Raw genomic sequence first — 22,825 nt, forward strand, 5'->3', positions numbered from 1 at the left:
CGCCATATATTTTCCAAAATGACTGTACCATTTTGCATTCTTACCAGCAGAGTATAAGGGTTCCAATCTTCTCGCAGTCTCTCCAACATTTGTTATTTTCAGTTTTTTTGATTCCTACCAGTATTGTTGGGGTTGAGCTGGTATCTCATTGTAGTTTTGATTTGCGTTTCTCTAATGGCTAGTGATCTCAAGCATTTCCTCATGTATGTTAGCTGTTTGCATGTCTTCTTTGGTGAATTATATGTTCATATCCTTTGCCCGTTTTTTAATTGAGCTATTTGTCTTTTTGTTGTAGAGGTGCTGGATTTTCCTGTAGATTTTAGAGATTAGACCTTTGTCGGATTTGTCATAGTCAAAATTTTTTTCCCAGTCTGTAGGTTCTCTTTGTATTCTTTTGGAGAAGTCTTCTGATGAGCTTAAGTATTTAATTTTTAAAAGATTCCAGTTATCTAGCTTATCTTCTGGTGTTTGTGTATTGTTAGTTATGGTTTGTATCCTGTTAATGCCATGTATTAGGGCCTCTAATGTTGATCCTATTTTTTCTGCTATGACCTTTATAGTTTGGGGTTTTATATTTAGGTCTTTGATCCATTTTGAATTGCCTGAGGATTCTAGACCAAACTGGATTTTTATAACATGCCCTGGGAATGTGGCATTCTCACTGCCTTCTTGGATGTAGTGTATTTGCCAGTTTCTTCTAGTTCTTTCCATAAAGGAGAAGATATCAAGTGATTGAACAACAGATTGCAAAGAATTTTAAAATGATCTTGATAGAATTAAAACAAGTTATTTAAAAAGCTGTCAAATTCATTTGGGGGGGACAGATAAGGAAATTTTAATATGGATTATATTTTATATTTTGAAATTATTGTTAATTCACTGAGGTGTGATCATGGTATTATGGTTATGTAGGAAAACATCATTATTTGTAGGAGATTTATGATGAAGTATTTAGGGGTGGAGAATCAATAAAGACAATTGGTTTCCAAGTCATTCAGGGGGAAAAAAAAAAGTATGTAACATATATAAAGAAAAAGAAAATCTGTAAAAATGCTAACAATTAGAGACTCGGTGTGGAGTGTATGAGGTGTTTATTACATTATTCTTTCAATTTTTCTGTAGGTTTGAAATTTCCAAAATCAAAAAAGCTATCCAACAGAACGTCAAAGCAGCAAAGATATCTTTTGCAGAAATCAAGACCCAAAATAAACATCTCCCTGAGGAAGTATCTGGCCTTAAAGATACAATCAGACAACTTGAAGAAATGATTCAAATCCACAGGAAGATGTGCTGGCTATTTGGGGAACTGAAAGGAAGAGCAGAATATAAGGAAGACATTGGGAATCTAGAGCTCTGTGAAAAGGTTACACATTTTTACTGGTAATTTCATAACACTTTGAGGGAAAAATGGCCCCAATGAGAATAATCTAAGAAAAAGAAGGCCAAGTCTGAACACTATTAAGTTCAACAAAACAAAACAAAATTCAGGCAGACTTAAGCTGAGCATGGAGTGACCACTCAAGAAGACTGGAGGAAATGAAATAATACTGAGCTCAGTAAAGGAATCAAGTCCTATCAGAAATCACAGAAAGCCCTAGAAGAAGGTCTGTCACACAAAGAAGGTGAAACTCAAGTTTAGAGTAATTGCACTGGGCTGCTGGAACACCTAGTGACTGGGGGAGAACACAAAAAAAATCAGAGAAGAAAGATAATGACTATCTCTTAGACAAAACTAAGAATGGTTGAAGAAGGTAGAGTCCATTTTCAACCAAAAACCAAACCGAGTGATGAAGTGTCAGCCAGGCATCAGCTGGGAGCACAAAGAAGTTGGACACTGACACCTGGAGACAGCATTCCATCAGAGTTCACCTGGAAAATACATGCACAGCCTTGCAGCTGGAGCAGAAATCCTTCATGATCTGGATAGGCATAGAGGCTATGGCTCTGCAAGAGAATGAATGGGAAGAGAGAGAGCAAGAGCTGTCAGTTGCAGAGAAAGTGAAAACTTATAGGCAGAGAATTTAAGAACTGGAGGATGAATTACAGGGAAGAAAAAAAAAAAAAAGAGGTAATAAAACCCAGATTGCTCTTCATGGTCAGAAAGTCGATGACAGCAGGTGTGCAACTGGTGCTGTAGAAAGAGCTATTATTGGAGAGGAGAGGCAAGCTGCCAGCCCGGGACAGAAATGAACGCAATTAAAGCCAAGACAGTGATGCTTCGAACACCAGTGACTAACTCCAGGAAGACACGATCATCAAATCCTACTACGGATGAGTTCTCTGAGCCCAGACTGCTCTTCTGGCCCACCAGCTGCAACCAGGGATGCTTTCTACCCAGGACCGTGGACATAATTTTACTGGGCCCGGTGCAAAATGAAGGTGCAGGCCTCTAGTGTAAAAAGCAGGAAAAAGTGCCATTCGAGGTACTAAAATAGAAAGCTTTTTCCTTTGTTTTGCGGTCTCTCTCTCAACTTGTCAGTGTTTCTTATTTGCGATTTCCTGCCACTCTAAGTAAAGAAAAATTAGCGTTTTAAATTACTAGCATGAATTTTACCACTCATTTTTGAGAAATGCAGTGACGGTTTATAATGCAAATATACGAGCATTTATCTCATATGAAGAATCACCAGAATTACACGATACGTATTTTGTAGCTCAGACATGCAGCTGTTTTTCGTTCTTACCAGAACAGTGGAAACGCCGCACAAAACTAACTCAGCGGTTTTTACTTCATTTCTTGACACATGCATATGACACATGACACCAACACCCTTTACCTTTGGTTTGTTGATGGGTAAGGGCCGAAAAGGAAAGGAACCATGGGTTGCCCTGTCCTCCCTCTCCTTCTATGTCATCATTTGCAGCCTAATTGGTTGGTTAATACAGGAAGTAACACAGGTAAAAAAGGCTATGATAGAGTTCCTTGGTCGTTTGTGTTTCTTAGAATGCCGTGGTTTTCTTTCCATGTTTGAAGCAAGTTCTGACTCTAATAGAAAGTGTGGCCACTCCGGGTTGTCAGCAGCTCCGCTTATTTAGTCTTAGACATAGCACCCTTAGCTTGTACTTGCTTTGATCCTTGCTAAACTCCCACGCATTGTGGGTCCACCAGAATTCTGTGGTCGTGGGGCACCGTGAACATACTATGCAAATGAGGTGCCAAGGAACTCTGGACATCTGAATTGCCCACATCTCCTCTGTTCACATGCATGCTCCATTGTCCCTTCGGACTTCACTTACAAAACACAAGTTCAATGATAAAATTGTTAAGAATTTCAAGATGGCGACAGAAAGGAAACCCTTCAAGTATTTTGTGCAGAGTTTTCCAAAATAGGTCCCAAGACTCTGGCATCAGAATCGCCACAGTGGTGGGGGGGTTGTTAAAGAGCAAACTCCAGTCTCCTCTTCAGACATTTTGAGGCAGAATCTCTGGGAAAGGAGTTCAGGCACCTGTAGCTTTAACAAGTTCCCTGGAGCATTCTGATGCTCAGGGATGTTTACAAACCACTGACCTAGTCCCATCACCTCCTTCAACCAAACCAAAAAAAAAACCTCAAACCTGTTGCCTTCAAGTTAATTCTGACTTACAGTGATCATGTAGGATATATTAGAACTGTCCCGTAGGGTTTCCAAGGAGTGGCTGGTGGATTTGAACTACCGACCTTTTGGTTTAGCAGCCAAGCTCTTAACCACGGCACTGTCAGGGGGAAATAAAGGCTCTGTAGTGACACAAGTCCCCCATGTGTCTGTCAGTTTGTCATACTGTGGGGACTTGCGTGTCGCTGTGATGCTGGAAGCTATGCCACCGGTATTCACATAGCAGCAGGGTCACCCATGCAGTACAGGTTTCAGCTGAGCTTCCAGACTAAGACAGACTGGGAAGAAGGACCCGGCACTCTACTTCTGAAAAGCATTAGCCAGTGAAAACCTTATGAATAGCAGCGGAACATTGTCTGATATAGTGCTGGAAGATGAGCCCATATTTATGCCTATTCCCAAGAAAGGTGATCCAACCGAATGCGGAAATTATAGAACAATATCATTAATATTGCATGCAAGCAAAATTTTGCTGAAGATCATTCAAAAACGGCTGCAGCAGTGTATCGACAGGGAACTGCCAGAAATTCAGGCCAGTTTCAGAAGAGGACATGGAACCAAGGATATCATTGCCGATGTCAGATGGATCCTGGCTGAAAGCAGAGAATACCAGAAGGATGTTTACCTGTGTTTCATTGACTATACAAAGGCATTCTATCGTGTGGATCATAACAAACTATGGATAACATTGAGAAGAATGGGAATTCCAGAACACTTAATTGTGCTTGTGAGGAACCTTTACATAGATCAAGAGGTGGTTGTTCTTACAGAACAAGGGGATACTGATTGGCTTAAAGTCAGGAAACGTGTGCATTAGGGTTGTATTCTTTCACCATACCTATTCAATCTGTATGCTGAGCAAATAATCCGGGAAGCTGGACTATATGAATAAGAACAGGGCATGAGGGTTGGAGGAAGACTCATTAATAACCTGCATTATGCAGATGACACAACCTTGCTTGCTGAAAGTGAAGAGGTCTTGAAGCACTTACTAATGAAGATCAAAGACCACAGCCTTCAGTATGGATTGCACCTCAACATAAAATAAAGAAAGAAAGAAAGAAAACAAAAATCCTCACAACTGGACCAATGAGCAACATCATGATAAATGGAGAAAAGATTGAAGTTGTCAAGGATTTTATTTTACCTGGATCCGCAATCAACAGCCGTGGAAGCAGCAGTCAAGAAATCAAAAGACACATTGCACTGGGTAAATCTGCTGCAAAGGACCTCTTTAAAGTGTTGAAGAGCAAAGATGTCACCTTGAAGACTAAGGTGCGCCTGACCCAAGCCATGGTATTTTCAATCACATCATATGCATGTGAAAGCTGGGCAATGAATAAGGAAGACCGAAGAAGAGTTGACACCTTTGGATTGTCGTGTTGGAGAAGAATATTAAATATACCATGGACTGCCAAAAGAATGAACAAATCTGTCTTGGAGGAAGTACAGCCAGAATGCTCCTTAGAAGCAAGGATGGTGAGACTGCGTCTTACACACTTTGGACATGTTGTCAGGAGGGATCAGTCCCTGGAGAAGGACATCATGCTTGGCAGAGTACAGGGTCAGGGGAAAAGAGGAAGGCCCTCAACGAGGTGGATTGACACAGTGGCTGCAACAATGAGCTCGAGCATAACAAAGATTGTAAGGATGGCTCAGGACCGGGCAGTGTTTCTTTCTGTTGTGCATAGGGTCGCTATGAGTCGGAACCAACTCGACAACACCTAACAACAACAGTGACACAAGTCAGAAGCAGCAGAGTGGAGACCAGAGCCCATGTCTTTCCACCCAGCCCATTCCAAGGCCTATACCAGGATGCCTAGTTATGCCAGTTTCTTAATGTACATCTTGATCCTCGATCACCTCAGAAACTCCTAAATGACAAGAAACATATGAATCAAACTCACTACCCAGCACAAGGCTAGTGTGAGGCAGTGAATTGTTATTTCAGTGAGTAGACCAATGAATGCATGAATGATGACTCCCCACAGTGAGGCTTTAAAACTTCCAGCTCATTTTAAAGTTTACTTTTAGGTTTCTTTATTTTGAGCCACAGCAGATCCTCTTTGGCAGAAGACTGGGTTTAAAAAATAAAATAAATTAGACAGATGAAAGCAAGCAGTTTCAAGGGAGCTGAAACGCCCTGGCCTGCCTGTTCCAGCAGCTGGATGGGGCAGTCTTAATTACTTCGGGCTGCCATAACAGAAATACCAAAAGGGGGTGGCTTTAAAGAACAGAAATTTATTTTCTCACAGTTCAGGAGACTAAACTCCAGATTCAGGGCATGGCTCTAGAGGGAGGCCCTTCCTTGTCTATTTTAGCTTCGAGTACCAGTTACTAGTTCCTTGAATCAGTTCCAACTCCTGGTGACCCCAGGTATGTCAGAGTAGAGCTGTGCTCCATAGGATTTTCAGCAGCTGATTTTTTGGAAGTAGATCACCAGGCCTTTCTTCCAAAGTGCCTCTGGGTATGCTTGAACCTCCAACCTTTGGGTTAGTAGCCAATTGCATTAACCTTTGTGCTACCAAGGTACACTTAGCTTCTAGTAGCTGCCAGCAATTCTTGGCATTCCTGGCCTTGTAAATGCATCTGTCCCCCTCATCTGTCTTCCTCTTAGCCCTGTGTGTCTCTGTGTCTGCTCTGCTTCTTTTTATAACTCAGAAGTGATTGGGCGTAGGACCTACGCCACACTGGTATGACCTCATTAACATAACAACAGAAAGCCCTTATTTCCAAACAAGGTCATATTTGCAGATACAAGGGTTAGAATGTCGACACATCTTTTAGGGACAGAGTTCAATCCATGACAACACCCAGAAAAATGACTTCCCAGCAAAGCCATCTCCAACTTCCTTCTTCAGCACCACACCTACTCACTACGTGTTCTAAACCCCACATCTGCAATGCCCTCCCCATGCTCCCAAGGTCAATATGAGCCAATATTTATAATTGTCTGTTGCCTCCCATTTGGGCTGCAGGTCTTTTGATTATAAAAACACCTACCACCCCTCCTGGGGTCAGGGGCTGAGAGGGAGAAGTTCATTCATCTTTGCGGCTGTGGCAATATTTCATGTGGAGGCAGTGGGGCAGATCAGCCCTCGCACACCCCAGCCTGTCCTCACCGCCTGGCTGGCTGCAGGCGCTGAAGGTATTGAGTGCATCTATAACGAGATGATGGCTGCTCTCTGAAGTGGGACATATAAATACCTTGACTCTCAGCTGGGAAGGGAAAAGATCTTTGTCAAAGGCAGAAATTTGTCCTCAGAGACCATGAGAGTGTGCTTTGCTAGAAAAGGTCTCATCCTAACCCTGCCCTTCCCCCTGGTGCCCCATATTCTTGGATAGATGGATGGATGGGTGGAATCACTTTGGTTAAATTTGACAAGTGATAAAGTTAGAGTGTCTGAAGTAAAAGGCTCTCTACAGCTCTTTGAGTCCCTACAGGGCTCTGAGGCTTAGAGAGAAGGGCTTGTTCAGAGTCTGAATATTCAGGACCAAACCTGGGTTTCTAGACTCCCAGTTGTGTCCAGAATGTTAACATGCCTCAATTCTAGTAATTAACTATATGCTAAGGGTAGGGCTGCTTCTAGCCCATGTGGTGCCTTCTTGCCAATAAGGAAATGTGTCCCTTCCTCCGGGTGAACACAGTCCTGCCCCAGGGTGCATGGCTTGGCAAGTGACTGGCAGCCGGGTTTCAGTCCTTACTGGTGCCTCAACCAGGCCCCCTTGCACAGTGAACAACCTGCACAATTGTCAGTGGTCGCCAAGGCGGGGGAAATGCAAAGTTTGAGGCCCCCGAGGCAAGGGCCTGAGCCTTACTTACCTCTATAAATTCTACCTCATCTAAAGGTGTACCTGGCTCAATACGGGCGGAGGATAAGTGTTTATGTAAAGAAAGAAGGGAGAGAGGGAGGGAGGAAGGAGCAATATCCAATATCCTTGGGAACTTCATAAGTGAAACTTTGTGAAGAAACAAAACAAGTAAAACCCGAACAGCTAATTGCTAGGTCTGGAGCAGGAAAAGAAATGGAAATGAAATAGAGTCTGATTAGTTTGCTTAAACAATACTAAACTCCAGAGGAAAATGGAAAGATAGCCCTGCTGACATTACTGCGAGCTGCACAGAGGGACCAGGCAATTATATTAGGGAAAACAGATAAGTTTGTGAGTTGCTAAATAAAGAAGCAATCAGAGATAAAAGCAAGCAGTTTCCCCAAACAGAAAACATAACTGAATCATTTATCAGCTTCCCACGCAGAGCTCAGGCACCTGATCTGAAGACAAGCCAAGGGACTGTTTTTTTAAATGCTGTTATCTTGAATAGCCTGGTTCCTTTGCCTCAGGCTAATTTGGATTAATCTTTCTCCCCAGGAGGCTATAAAATTCTTCCTTCATAAACCTTTGGAAGGACAGATGGCCACTCATCTGCAAAGAAAGTTTAAATTCCCTCTGTACTCCCCATGGTGGGGGTTGGAGAGAAGGAGTTTGGGACCAAAGGGGATGTCAAGAGCCCGGGAGTAGAGAAAAGGGAGAGCAAACATTCTCATCATCTTCAAAAGTTCGATAATACCTTCCCTGTTTCTCTGTCCCAGTTATTTAGACACCAGGCCCTGTCCTCCTTTTAGAGTCACCTGTGGCCCGTGTCACCCCAGAGCCATGATTTTGTAATCTTTCTGGAGTTACAGGTCCCTCGGAGAATCTCATCAAAGGCTATGGATTATCACCCCAGAAAAGATGCCCATACTCAAATGCTCATACACTTTGGCTAACGGCTTCAAAGGATTCATGGGCTGCCCTGAAGGCATCCCTTGATATCGAGTTAAAAACACATATTCTAGAGCCTGGAATGGAAGCCGTTTTGGAGAGCATACTAGAAGCTTAAACGATAACTATGTCCATTTTGCATTTTAAATAGATTTGAAAGACTCAATGCATTAAAAGGAGCTGCTTAGAAATGGCCATTTTTAGGGCACTAGTGACATCAGAGTCAGATTAAGGCATGTGAGGGCCCTGAACACTGATAATTTGTGGTGCTCCCTCCTCTGCTTATTCATGCATTCAAGCAGGATGTGTGAGTTATATATAAAACCAAAAACCAAATCCATTGCTGTCGGGTCAATTCGGACTCATAGCAACCCTAAAGGACAGAGTAGAACTGCCCCCATAGTGATTCCAAGGAGCACCTGGTGGATTCGAACTGCCGGCCTTTTGCTTAGCAACTGTAGCTCTATAACCACTATGCCACCAGGATTTCTGAGTTATATATACACATGTATATATGTGTGTGCGTGTGTTAGCTATCCACGATGTACCTTCTTTTTAAATGTGACTATAGTATCAGCGATTGAACACCAAAATGGCGTATGCCATTTTAGCTGAATGAGATAAATTGGATTATAAAATTTTTAGTGGCTGCAGGGTACTAAGGTTTTTACTATATACCCCATTTTCTACAAAAAGAATATTCCACCTATTCTACAATAAAGAAAAAGAGTCAGTGAGCTTAGTTGTTTCTACAGTCAATGTAAAATTCTGATGATCTCCCACCACGAAAAATTAACTGTCACCAATTTTCCTTTAAATGGCTCATAATGCAGTTTTGATGCTTGTTTGGTTATAAATACTATAATTATAAACGAACAAATTGAAAAATGTCATAAAAGAAAATTTAATATTTTATTTTCAGAAAAATTTAATTTTTTTTCAGAAAAATCTTTCACCTCTAACATGTTATAATTTAAAACACTTCCTTCTATTCTTTGCACTTGCAAATTCTTCAATGATTTCATCACAATAAGCTGCCAAAAAATATCTACTTCCACACATAATAAGGACAATGAATCGAGTCTTTCTTGAATCCTTGTTGTACACTGAGGGTTTTTGAGTCTCTTGAGGAACGAAAATGAGCGTTCTGTTGTGCAGTTTTGTGATCATTAAAGTCAGGAATATGTGTAAAGCAATTTCAACACTGGGAAACACGCATTGTATTTTGTCTTCTTTTATGGATTCATACATAACTAAGTGAATAAAATATGTCTTTGCTGAATCTGTAGTCTTAGTTCTCACGTAAAAATGAAATTATCGTACTTCTCTGTAAAGGTTTGTATTTAAGTCATTGAGATAAGCCTGCACTGATTTCTGGGATGCCTTCATGCCTTCTTCATCAGGTATATCCACATTGTTTAAGAAGGAAAATCTATTTGAAAGAACTTCCTACACTTTTGCCCTTCTTTACATGCAAGATTCAAGTGCATCAGTGGTGGTGCAGAATGTGGTTACCCAAAAATGATCTCCGGCACGCAATACTTCTGGAGCACTTCCATTATTTACTTGTTTCTTTCTAATGCTCCTATGAAGGCAGGCTGCTTGATAATCAGTATTTGGCAGTATTTGTTTTGTTGTGTTTTCAAAATTTTCTCTTTAATTATGTAAATACCCTGTTGATGACTGGTAGAGATCTGTGCATGTCTTTAAATTTACTTCTGACTCTTGGAAAGCTTGACTCATCCGATGAAAATGCTGCAATATATTATCCCACATAACCAACATAAATGCCTACTCTAGTGTTCACATTTTTTGGCGATGTTTTCAGCTTCTCTTTTGGTGTTTCCTTTTTGTGTCTAGTCTTCAGCAATATTTTCTAAGGCATCTAGAATTTGAGTGTACGATTCCAGGATTACACTCATTGCTACAGCATGCACTTCCCAACATGTGTTAAAAAGGTGTTTAATACTCGATCATTGCCTATGTTTTAAGAACTGCCCGTAGGTGAATAAAGGTGATAAAAAATGTGTAGAGTAACTGAACAGTAGAAAAAAATCATCTGCTTCCAGACAACAATCTACTGCGCTACATCCTCCAAAATTAAGGGAATGCACAGCCCATGGTATGAAAATGGCATATTTACTACATTATAAAATTTTCTGTTGCACGCCTTTATAGCACCCTGGCATGTTGGCAGCATTGTCGTAGGACTGGCCTCTGCACTTACAAAAATCAATTTTGCAAACTTCACATAGTGAAGTATTTTATTTGCAATTTCTTCATTGGTATGACTTTTTAAATTAGTAAATGTGATAAACCGTTCATCCATCTGATGGAGATCTGTATCTTAAAACAATACTTAGCTGATCTGTATGAGAAAATGACTTTCCAATACTGTTCTTCATTAATTTGTGTTTCCAGTTCACGAGTTAAGTCGAAACCATGTCTTCAGTTTAAATACGGCAACATACCACCTCTGTGAATTGAGCTGTTTTCATGTTTATCATATTTGAGTTGTGCCAGTCGCTAAATCCACCTGCAGGAAATCGAGAATTAAATGATTTGGGACGGAATAGTTTGCAAACAGAACAATAAACAGAGCTGACTGATGAAGAATACAGTAGTCACTCCCTTTTATAATTTTTCATCATTAGCTTTGCACCCTAGCCATATGTTCTGGCTACAGAGCCAGAAAGTTTCGACAAAATTTTTCAAATGTTCCACTGTGATGTTGACAATCACTCAGCCCTCTTTTGATCCAATAATTTACATCATTAGAAGAAAAATTATTTCACAGAGCAGGACTTCCGTTTCTGTTATTTATGGGGTCTGCAGATATGACAATTTCAGATTGTAAAATATTTTCACTTTCTATACTGTTGTTATTACTATAGCAAGGATTGGATGTAGAATTTGTAACAAATTCTGTTATATTCTCATTGCTATTAGTAATTTCAGCACTAGCAGTACTAGTACAAAGGTTTGCACCCAGTAAACGCGAGTGCGCAACCGAAGAAGTCTCTTTGGATACATTACGTTTTAAAAGGGAAGTTAATTTTGAAATTACCTTTAGGGATCCACAAATCCTTTTCTTTTTATCTCCTGTGAGCTTTCGTTTTTGTGCTCCACTTAGTTATTGCCATTTCATTTTATCTGGAAATAAAAGTATGTCATTTTTTAAATTTGGGTCTATCAAGGCAAATAAATTTGAATAATTGAAAATAAATAAAATTTATCAAATAAAATTTACATTCAAATTTGGATGATAACATAAAAATTTATATTTGAAAAGTAGTAAGTAAAAAAAAATGATATGAAACAGAATTTTGTTCTCCAGGTCTGAGAGAGTCAAAAAAAAAAAAAAAAATTGGACTTACAAGGCAGTCGGAAATAATTTCAGTCGTTTGTGGTATGATGTTTGTTGGCGAGCCCTTTGCAGATCTCCATGAGTGTTTTTCATCTTGAAATAACACTTAAGAACTTGCACACTCACTTTCCAGCCTTTGCTGCTGCATCTTCACAGTTCTTCGGGCTACTGCTGATACCCAACAGGGGCTAGATTGATCACAAAAAGCATGATACAAATACAAGGGTATGCTCAATCCGAAGACGTGTTTTGGTTAGTTTTGCACAGGACAGGACCAGATACCTCACGAGTCAGGTAATCGTAGTGCCACTGGCACTTTCTTACGTGGTTGACAAGAGAGAACTGAATGTGAGATTATATCCCATCATTCCAAAATGAAAAGGAAAATGATTGTTACCAGGTACAAAATTTATAAAATGTACATTTGATTTCTTTGTGGAATTGTTCAACTCCCGTATTTGGAGATACATACATAATTGATGTAATAATTGTACCACTTCTAGACCAGCCAGTTTGTTTTGCAGGCCATAACAGTATCGGTTTCTTAAAAGAAGTTCAGTCTGAAGAGAAATGGAAAATAAAATATGTTTATATAATTTTTGTTATCTGAATATTCATTTATTTCCTCGAGGAATGTTCAATCTCCTTACTCGGAGATACGTAAATATCCTGACAAGATGTAAGTGTAATGTGCTGATAGACGCCCTTTGTTGTTTTCTTGGAAGATAAATTTAGAAACACACTCCTTGTTGCAGAACAGAAACATTTTGCATAAAAAATCAATACTGAATTCTTTGTCCTCTTAATGTGCCTAATACCTCGATTATTAGCATATATAGAGTAATACCAAGTACTGTGTCCCACACAACAGACAATAAAAAATGAAACTCACTCAATACATAAATTAAAACTTTTCATGTGAGATAAATATTAATATTTCCAGTGTTTTTTGGACATTTGCTATGTTAGTATGATATTAAAGTCTTATTCATGTTAATATTATATTAAATGTATGCTAGGTTGCATCATGTGTATGCCAAACATATTTTAAAGTTAAAGTTATAGATATTATTGTTTACAAAACAGGGGACATAATTCTGTATGTAAATGCCATACGGTTAGAAAGTAACTTGATTAAATTCATCGCGATTTATTCAAGTTCTTTTGTGTGTTGTCTTGCACTGGAGTTCCCTTTGGTTATTTACCAGGACGTGGGCAACAACATACCCTTGAGTTTGTATCACGGCAAAGAGCACTGCTGGCCCTCCTGGCTGGAGTTACTGGATCAGCAATGTGGATGTGCGAGATGGTTCTCTCAAAATGAATCAGAGACCTATTATCTATTCATATAATCCGACCTTGCCCAGAAACTGCTCCTGTTGATTCCAGCTGCGTATGGGGTGAATGTAGCAAGAGTTGGACTCAACAGCCCACCCCCACCTCTTGTTTATTAGAAAGGAATAAAATACTCCCAAGAGACTTGCGGAGATAAGGAGTTTCAATTACATGGGAGGGGACTGTAGGAGGCAGATGTCAAAGAAGGTGTTGAAGTGGTAGGGGCCTTGTAGTTTAAACATCCTCATGTGTGGGTGCCCTCATTACCCTGCGTGAACTTTACTTCTGGCCCCCACATTCTCTTGCACTGGCACCCGAGCTGCTTTCAGTTTCCTTTAGTGCCCTTCCACTGTGGCATTCACTTCTCCTTGTGTCCTGTATGCTTGGTTTGTATAGCACTTTGTTTTGGACAGCTGGTGTCCTTGTTTTGTTGATGCCTTAAGCACGTGCTTACCCTGCTTATTGGATAATCCATCCCTGAGTGGGGGCCCTGCTAGCCGAGACCTCGGAGGAGAAGGAAGAAACTGGTAGAGGAGGACACTTCAACATTCTAGAAGTTATGTCCTCATGGAAGTTTAGCCTGTAATTTATCAATGCTGCCACACGGTGGTGGTGCTGTAGTCAAGTGGCTTAAAGTTAAGCACACACTTACCACACAACCAAGCAATCCTGCTCTTAGTTATATAGCCTAGAGGAATGAAAACTTACGTTCATACAAAAACATGTACACAAATGTTTATAGAAGTGCTATTTATTATCATCCAAAATTGGAAATGAAACAAGTGTTCTTCAACTGGTAAATAGTTAAACAAACTATAGTATATCCAGGCAATGGAATACTACTTACCATAAAAAGGGGCAAATTTTTAAAAATTTTTATTGTGGTAAAATATATATAACTAAACATTTTCGATTTTAGCCTTTTTAAGTGTATTAATTCAGTGACATTAATAACAGTCACCATGTGGTACAACTTCACCACTACCCATTTCTAATTTTTTTTTTTTAATCATCCTAAACAGTAAGTCAGTGCCTCTTAAACAATGACTCCCCTTCTCTCCTTTCCCCCCAGCCCCCGGTGACCACTAATAAGCTTTGATCTCTTTGTATTGGCCAATTCTAGACATTTCATATAAGTAGGATTATACATTTGTCCTTTTGCATCTGACTTATTTCACTCGGCGTAAAGTCTTCAAGGTTCATCTATGTGTGGCATGTATAAGAACTTCATCTCTCTTTATGGCTGAATAATATTCCACATCGTGCTTATCCATTCATCTGCTGGTGTAGACGCTTGGGCTATTTCCACCTTTTGGCTGTTGCGAATAGTGCTGCAATGAACATTGGTATACAGTATCTGTCTGAGTCCCTTCTTTCAATTATTTTGTGTGTATACCTAAGGGTGGGTGGCTGGGTCATACGGCAAGTTCATATTTAACTTTTCGAGGAACCACCAAACTGTTTTCCACAGTGACGTCAACAGTGGATGAGGGTTCCAGTTTCTCCACGTCCTCACCAATGCTCATTTTCTGTTTTTTTGTTTGTTTGTTTGTTTCTGATAATAAAAAAAAAAAGTCATTTTAAAACCCAAAACCATTGCCATAGAGTCGGTTCCAACTCATAGCAACCCTATAGGACAGGTAGAGCTGCCCCATAGAGTTTCCAAGGAGCGCCTTGGTGGGTGTGAAATGGTATCTCATTGTGCTTTTGATTTGCATTTTCCTAATGACTAAAAATATTGAGCATCTTTTCATACACTAATTGGCCATTTGTATATCTTCTTTGGAAAAGGAACAAACTTTTGATGAATGAAACAACTTGGATGAGTCTCAAAGGCATTATGCTGAGTTATAAAAAAATAAAAACCCAGTCTCAAAAGATTGCCTGTTGTATGTTTCCATTTATATGACCTGAAAAAGGTGCTAGGGACACCTGGCAGGCTGAATAATGGCCCCTGTCAAAAGGTATCCATGTCCTAATCCTGGAACCTGTAAATGTTGTATGATAAAAAAGGCCTTTGCAGGCGTGATTAAGGATCTTGAGATGGGAATATGATCTTGGATTATCTAGGTGGACCCTAAATGCAAGCATAAGTATCATTCTAAAGTGGGGGGGGGGCAGAGGGAGATTTTACAGAGGAAAAGGCAAGGGGAAGAGAGGAAGAGGGAGCAGAGATATTTAAAGATGCTGGCCTTGAAGACTGGAAGTAATGGGGCCACAAGCCAGGAAATGCTGGCAGCCAGCAGAAGCTGGAAGAGGCAAGGAACAGATGCTCCCCTAGAGCCTCCGGAGGAAGTGTGACCCTTGATTTCATGCCAGTGATACTGATTTCAGATTTCTGGCTTTAAGAACTATAAAGGAATAAACTTCCGCTGTTTTAAGCTGCCAAGTTTGTGGTGATTCGTTACAGCAGCCACAGGAAACTAATACAGGACAGAAAACAGGCTAGTGGTTTCTAGGTTTTGGCATTCTTTGTTGTTGTTGTTGTCAGGTGCCTTCAAGTCAATTCCCACTCACAGTGACCCCAGGTACAACAGAACAAAACACTGCCTGGTCCTTCGCTATCCTCATGATCATTGTTATGCTTGAGCCCATTGTTGCAGCCACTGTGTCAGTCCATCTCATTGAGGGTCTTCCTCTTTTTCATTCACCCTCTACCAAGCATGATGTCCTTCTCCAGGGACTGGTCCCTCCAGATAACATGTCCAAAGTATGTGAGACATAGTCTTGCCATCCTTGCTTCTAAGAAGCATTGTGGCTGTAATTCTTCCAAGACAGATTTGTTCATTCTTTTAGCTGTCCGTGGTATATTCAATATTCTTTGCCAACACCGTAACTCAGAGGCATCAATTCTTCCATCTTCCTTATTCATCGTCCAGCTTTCACATGCATATGAGGCAGTTGAAAACACCATGGCTTGGGTCAGGCTCACCTTAGTCTTCAAGGTGACATCTTTGCTTTTCAACACTTTAAAGAGGTCGTTTGCAGCAGATTTGCCCAATGCTGGCATTCTTTAGCGTGTTGGAATTATTCTGTATCCTGTTTGCTGTGGTGGTTACAAGAATCTATGCATGGAGATTCATAAAACTGTTTACCAAAGAAGTGAATACTACTGTATTTAAAGTAAAAAAATAAAACAATAAAATTTTTTAGATGAAAAAAAAAATTACTCGGCACTCTAAAAGAAGAAGTGTCCCCAGCCTCTCCTGACCCTTGAGAGGCCCTGGAGCAAGGCTAAGGGGAAGCCAGATCTCCGGCCCAGGTAGCTGAGAGGACTGTGTGGCCATTACAGGAAGTGAAAAGAGGAACTGGTGTGTGTGTGTGTGTGTGTGTGTGTGTGTGTGTGTGTGCACGTGCATGTGTGTGTGTAGAGGGTAAGGACCTCAATCTTGTGCTAGACACACTGAACTTGAGGAGACCCTGGGCTATCCAGATGGAAATGTGCAGCACACAGTTGGTGATGGCAACTCAGAGAGAAGCAGGACAAAGTGAGGGAGGCAGGAGAGTGCAATGGTTATGAGCACAGACTTTCAAATAAGACAAACCTGGGGGTGTATTCTAGTGGTGTGACTTTGGCAAGTTATTTAACCTCTCAGAATCTCAGTTTCCTCTTCTCTAAAATGGGATAATGTTCATATTTCCCTTGTGTGAGAATTCAGTGGGAGAACGTGTGTAACGCACCTAACGCTGTGTCTCACATATGATAAGGCCAGGAAATGTGGGCTGTGACAATTACTAAGAAAGCATTCCAGACCAGAGATGCAGAATAAGGGAATCGAGAATCCGATCTGGGATCACTGCAGAGATGCAAGAATGGACATCACAGTAGTGGGTGAGGACAGCTGGAGAGACTAAAGAACAGGGTCGGGGCAGACCCTGTGATGAGGGGCTGTCACAGGGGCAAGAGCAGAACCAGGTGGCTAAAAGAGGATGAACTGGTGATAAAGAGGGGCTGCACAATAATTTCACATGATGCAAAGAGGTCTCCAATTCCTCCCTCACGTACACAACGGTTCCTGTGCATCAAATGTTCTGTGCAGATGTGAGGGCTCTAATGTCCATTCATAGTATCCTGCCATGGGGTCAGGGGGAGGCTTAATGGGGGGAGACTGGAGGGACACGGGCTGCAGCTCCTGGAGGGAGAATTCTGGGGTGTGAGGAGCTTTGCAAACAAGATGAGTTACTTAAAAGCAAGGGGCGAGGAACCCTGGGAGCCTGTGTCTGGAGCCTCATGCTGTGAGTTCCTCCTTCCTGCTTTTCTTCTCAAGTTTGTGTCTTGTGGACTCCCTAGCTCTACTTTTTCCAGGCTGGTGCCTTCCAAACCTGCCCTCCTCTGCTTCCCTCTTGGCAGTGACTCTACATTATAACCCATTGTACCTGCCCAGAGCTTCACGTGAAGGTTGTTTAATAAGACTTCACAACAGCTCCTGAGGCCAGCAGGACAGTGTCTGTTGGTCTCACTTTATAAATGAGGACACTGAGGCTCAGAGAGGTTACCTGACTTATCCAGGACACACAGTGTGTTGGAGGCAGCATTTTTCAAGCCTTGGCCTCTTGACTCCCAGCTTGAGGCTGGGCACATGACACTACATGGCTTTGGTTTCTGGTGGTTCCTGCTTGGGGGCACTTGGCCTAAAGGAAAAAGTGAAGCCAGAGCAGAGATACCCTGACTTCCCCAGTCCTGACCCCAGCAAGAGAGCATCTGACTTTTGGGAGGTCTTCATCCCTCCCATAGATGCTGAGCAGCCCTGCCCAGAACAGGAAGCTTCAGCATTGCTGCCGACGTGACCACAAGGGGGCAGTGGCGCCCCACGCGATGAGCAAATTTGGCTGGCAGGACATACTTGAGGCCTGCAGAGTTGGGCCAGGGAAATGCTCCAGGCTCCCAGCTACCAGGACCCTTCCCAGACCTCTCCCCCTGCAAGGAGGGGCTCTTAAGATTTCAGAGTACATGAATTTGGCTCAAATGGTCTTTTCTGAGTTTCCTGAGCTGGGGCTGGATTTGATGCTGGTGGAGCCTCCCCTTCCCACACCACACACCCACACACATTAAAGCCCCTCTTGCTCCACCCTCCTGAGGGACCAAGTTATGATAAAATCCACACTGACCACCCCCTCCATTGTCTCTAGGCACTGTGGACGAAGAGGGTCTTTTTCATCCTCATCTGCTTCCTCCTTCTTCTCTTTCCTTCTTTGGGACCTTAGAATTCTGGGAGAACAAGCCCTCCAGGGTTCTCAAGCTGAGCTCTGCAGAGGCCTAAGGGAGCCCCAGGGGGGCCCAGGGAAACTAGGGGGAGCGAGATGAGGTGAGGAGGCGGTGGGCTTCAGCTCCTTCTCTCTCCTCCCCATTTAGAGACCCTGTAGAATCAGCTATTTTGTCTTTTGAGCTGCTGCTTAAAATTTCCTTTGGAGAAAGGGCTCCACTGCTTGGAAGCAAAAAAAGTCTTTGTGAGCCACTAAACTAATCCATCCCCCTCATTTCACAGATGTGAGAACAGAGACCTGGTCAGGAGCAGAAACTGGCCTGATCACACACGGAGAGGAGCAGAACCAACCCTGGAACCTAGGCTCACTCCACACAGTCCCGGTAGGCATGTCGTCTGTGTGAGTGGAGGTAGGCTGGAGAGGAAACTGTCAGAAACATGATGTTGTTGTTGTTGTTAGTTGCCATCTAGTCAGTTTGAACTCTTGGTGACCCTGTGGTGCACAGTAGAACTGCTCCATGGGGTTTTCAAGGCTGTGACCTTTCTGAGGCAGTTCTCCAAGTCTGGGTGGTTCAAACCACTGACCTTTTGATCAGTAGTCAGGCGCTTAAACATTTGCACCACCCAGGAGACTCAGAAACATGACAGAAGAATCCGAAGAGGCCAAAGTCCATGAAATCATACCAGCTGGGAATCGGTTACTCATTCTACAAATACTGAGCACCTACTATGTGCCAGGCATCTAGACATGTGGAATACAATGGTGGACAAAACAAAGATCCCAGCCTTTAATTAGCTTACATTCCTGTGAGGGTTCTGTTTGTTCAGTGACAAAGAGAAAAGGGCAATATAGACAATAAACCCCCCCTACTTTTTACCTCATTCAGTTGTACAGTTGTACCCATACTGACCTGCCTCCTGATCTTCCCCTGTTTTCTTCCTACTCCTGGTCCTTCTCTTCCTTATCTTTCCTGGCTCCTGGACCTCTCCCCCACTTCCTTCTCCAAGGCGGTGTCATGACAGGCGAGAAGGGGCCTGCCCTTCTGGATCCAGGTGGTGCCAAGGAGTGAGCAGTGAGCCAGCTGTTATTCCCATGGGTGGCCAAGCAAGAAAGGAGGAAACCAGAGGTCCTGCTTGAGTCCAGTCCTGAGCAAGCTGCCCCTCAGCCCATTCCCCGGGCCTGTGAATCCGGTTGGCTGATGTGGGGGCCAAGGAGGACTATTCTGTCAGTGATTGCCTTGGTCTGCAGGTTCCAGACTCCAACCCCCTCTGCCCCACAGCAAGGGGAGGAAAAGAACCACGTGAATAAGAGGAAGGGCTAGGAGGCAGCTGGCGGGCTGGGCAGTCCCACGGGGAGTCCCAGGCCTGCAAGTCCATCTGAACTATGTGTGTTAACCAGGAACCCCAAGCTGGAACTCCCAGAACTCCAGCAGAGAACTGGGGTGTTATTCCCTGGGCATTTTTATAGAAGCCCCTGAAGACTTAGGGGAAGTGCTTGGACTCGTCACACGTAGTGTACATATAGAGTACTTATTAAAAAAAAAAAACCCCCATCGCCATTGAGTCGATTCCGACTCATAGCAACCCTATAGGACAGAATAGAACTGCCCCATAGGATTTTCAAGACCATGAATCTTTACAGAAGCAGATCATCACATCTTTCTCCAGCACAGCTGAACCATAGGCCTTTCGGTTAGCAGCCCAGGACTTCGCCACTGCCACACCAGAGCTCCTTTTTGTGGTTTGAAAGTATTCTTCATTCCTAGATAGATCAGCTTCTCAGGGACCCCCAGCCTGAGGGGAAAGGGGAATACAGCCCCTGCCCTCTGCCTCAGGGAGCCACAGTCTGACGGGGAGACAGCCCTGCCCTCAAGGAGCCCCAGTATGAGAGGGAGACATGGCCATGCCCTAAGAAAGCCCCAGTCTGAGGGGGGAGACATAGCCCTGCCCCTAGGCAGTCCCAGTCTGAGGGGAGATACAACCCTGCCCTCAGGGAGCCTCCATCTGAGGGGGAGTCACAGCCCTACTCTCAGGGAGCCCCAGTCTGAAGGGGAGACAACCTTGCCCTCAGGTAGCCCCAGTCTGAGGGGGAGACACAGCCTTGTGCCCAGGGGGCCCCAGTCTGAGGCAAAACAGCCCTGCCTTCAGGGAGCCCCAGTCTAAGGGGGAGACACAGCCCTGCCCTGTGGGAGTCCCACTCTGAGGAGGAGACACAGCCCTGCCTATAGGCAGTCCCAGTCTGACGGGGAGCGGGGAGACACAGCTCTCCCTTCAGGGAGCCCCAGTTTGAGGGGCTGAAAGTTTCTGGCCTCAGAGGATCTCTTACAGGTAGTATATTCTTCTGTCTCCCTGTGTCACTCTTTCCCGTTCTGTCTGTCTGCATATGCCTCTCTCACACGCATGCATGTACACACGCACAGATATTCAGGAAGAAGTCTGAAAAACACTCAAGACCAAGTCTCAATAAATGCCAAAGAACACAGTCCAAACTCCAGGGGCTATGGAGACTCAGACATGGCGGTGAGTCAGGAAGATCTTGAGGCTGAGCTGCCAGAGGTGAGGCTCCAGACTTCACATAATCTCTAGGACTTCGAATCCTGCTGCACCCCTGGAGGCTGTGACCAGCTGACACCAGCTGACACATCCTTATCTTCATGGTAACCAGGGTGGGGTGAGAGCCTGCCCTATGGAGCTGCTTTCTCCTAAACTCATAACTCCCTGTTACATGGTCTGGCCACTGAGGAAGTAGGACTTGAAACAACGAGAAGCACGTGCAGTGACTGAAGACACTGGAGGAACAGAATGGGATGGGCAAAGTGGAACTGACCACCCAGCTGTCCAGAGCCCCATAGGAGGCCAGGCCAAGGAGCAGAGAAGTCCCTCCCCTTTCCCTCCGACTTCCTGTCTCAAGTCCCAGAGCCCAAGAGAAGAGAGTAAGATTTGACATCTGTCAAGGATGTGCCCCATGACCCTTGTTTGGGTCTCTGCTAGGGAGGGCCAAGGAGGTATCCAGAAACAGATCTGAATGGGGCTGAGTTCCAATAAAATGAGGAAAACACCCTCTGTCATTTGTATGATCCTGGCCATTTTCTGTCCCAAGAAAAGAGACACTCTAATTCATTCATAATGAGGGCAGCAGTTGTTCAGCTGTAGGAATCTCGCCTTCCATGAGGGAGACCCGGTTCGATTCCAGCCAATGGACCTCATGCACAGCCACCAGCCATCTGTCAGTGGAGGTCTGTGTGTTGCTATGATGCTGAACAGGTTTCAGCAGAGCTTCCGGACTAAGACAGACCAGGGAGAAAGGCCTGGTGATCTACTTCTGAAAATCAGCCAATGAACAGTGGATTACGACGTCTGATCTGTCACTGATTGTGGAGCTGCTGCAGGACTGGCAGCATTCAGTTCCTTTGTGCATGGGGCTTACCTGAGTTGGGCCGACTCTACGGCGGCTAACAGCAACAACAATTCATTTATAAACGTTACTGAAACCGGGGTATATAGCCTGGAGTTAACACTGTCTGGATGAAAGCTGAGGAAAGAAGTTTCGAGTGATCTGGGAATGGAGAGAAACTGTGAAATTAACTTCTCTGAGACTCTGGACTTAGAACCAGTCTCTTCCTTGCAGTCCAGTGGGGAAGCAGGAGGATGAAGAATTTGACATCTATAACCACAGACACACATCACCTCCAGTGACGGGGAACTCACTCTCCTTTGAAGCTCCTGACAAGGTGGCTCAGTGGTTAAGGTGATGGACTGCTAATCTATTGTGCATCGCATGCGTGGGTTCGATTCCCACCCTCTGTCGTTCCTTCCTTTCCCCACTGTGTCGTGGGAGTGAGATTTGGAGCCCTGGTGGCACGGTGGTTTGGAAACACTGGTGGCATGGCGGTTAAAAGCTGCTGCTGCTAACCAAAAGGTCAGCAGTTCAGATCCACCAGGCACGCCTTGGAAACTCTATGGGGCAGTTCTACTCTGTCATATAGCATCACTATGAGTCGGAATTGACTCAACAGCAACAGGTTTTATTTTTATTTTTTAGACAGTTTAGACTGATGGGACTTGGATTGGGGGGCTGCTGGGTCTCCTCCCCTCCACCTGTTCACAGCAGATCCTGGCAAAGAGGAGAATGAGTTGCTGGAGGCTGAGTTCCATTTAACACAGAACCCCAGCCTTCCTGGCAGAGTCTGGGAACTCCTCCTAGGAAGGCAGGTTTCTCTGATGGGATTTTGCTCTGAAATGGCCCCACTAGGCTCCCAGACGGCACCGGGGTAGGTGGGTAGTGTGGTGAGGGGGCTGGGTTCTGAGCTGTGTTGTGACGAAGGCACATCTGACCTCGGCACTCCCTTGTCCCATCGACGGAGTGGGGTAGGGGGCTGGCATCCAGGCCTGGCATGGTGTCTCCCTGCCTTCGCATTTCCCACGGCCTGATTATGGTTCAGCCAGAATTCCTGTGGAGGCCTGGCCAGTCCCACGCCATGGGGGGTGGGGGGAGGTAAGGTGGTGGGGTGGGGAAGAGAAGAGTATATGCCCTAGGGCTACTTCAACTCTCTGGTGGACA

The 22,825-nt window shown here is 43.7% G+C and overlaps 1 long non-coding RNA gene and 1 other non-coding gene across 2 annotated transcripts; one reads left to right on the forward strand and one right to left on the reverse strand.

Annotated features, from left to right (window-relative positions):
* Positions 1 to 8,300: 8,300 nt before the first annotated feature.
* LOC111750148 (uncharacterized) lies at positions 8,301 to 21,516 on the reverse strand. The gene is made up of 4 exons (XR_002785290.2): positions 19,176 to 21,516; positions 11,736 to 11,913; positions 11,426 to 11,511; positions 8,301 to 10,894 (listed from the first exon to the last, which is right to left on the reverse strand). It is a non-coding gene; the product is annotated as an uncharacterized LOC111750148 (long non-coding RNA).
* Positions 21,517 to 21,989: 473 nt separating this feature from the next.
* Positions 21,990 to 22,072, forward strand: TRNAS-GCU (transfer RNA serine (anticodon GCU)). The gene has a single exon. It is a non-coding gene; the product is annotated as a tRNA-Ser (tRNA).
* The last annotated feature ends 753 nt before the right edge of the window (positions 22,073 to 22,825 follow it).

The sequence above is a fragment of the Loxodonta africana genome, chromosome 1 (genome assembly GCF_030014295.1).
Source record: "Loxodonta africana isolate mLoxAfr1 chromosome 1, mLoxAfr1.hap2, whole genome shotgun sequence".
In the NCBI taxonomy this organism is placed as follows: domain Eukaryota; kingdom Metazoa; phylum Chordata; class Mammalia; order Proboscidea; family Elephantidae; genus Loxodonta; species Loxodonta africana.